Raw genomic sequence first — 254 nt, 5'->3', positions numbered from 1 at the left:
TATTTTTTACCCGAGAGTATGAATTTAAACAAATTTTTAATTTTCAACCAAGTGTTGAATTTTCAACCAATGATAAATTTTCTACAAAAATATTAATTTTCTGCCAAAAAATACAAATTTTCAAGAAACAAGTTATATTTTTCACAAAAGAGATCATTTTTGAACTTATATGATAAATCTTCACTAGAATAGTTAAATTTTCAGTAAGAAAATTAATTTTTAACCACAAAAAAACGGATAGTCAACAAGTTAGT

The sequence above is a fragment of the Belonocnema kinseyi genome, chromosome 6, assembly GCF_010883055.1.
Source record: "Belonocnema kinseyi isolate 2016_QV_RU_SX_M_011 chromosome 6, B_treatae_v1, whole genome shotgun sequence".
In the NCBI taxonomy this organism is placed as follows: Eukaryota; Metazoa; Arthropoda; class Insecta; order Hymenoptera; family Cynipidae; genus Belonocnema; species Belonocnema kinseyi.
The sequence above is the reverse complement of the archived record's forward strand: the minus strand, read 5'-3'. Positions refer to the sequence as shown.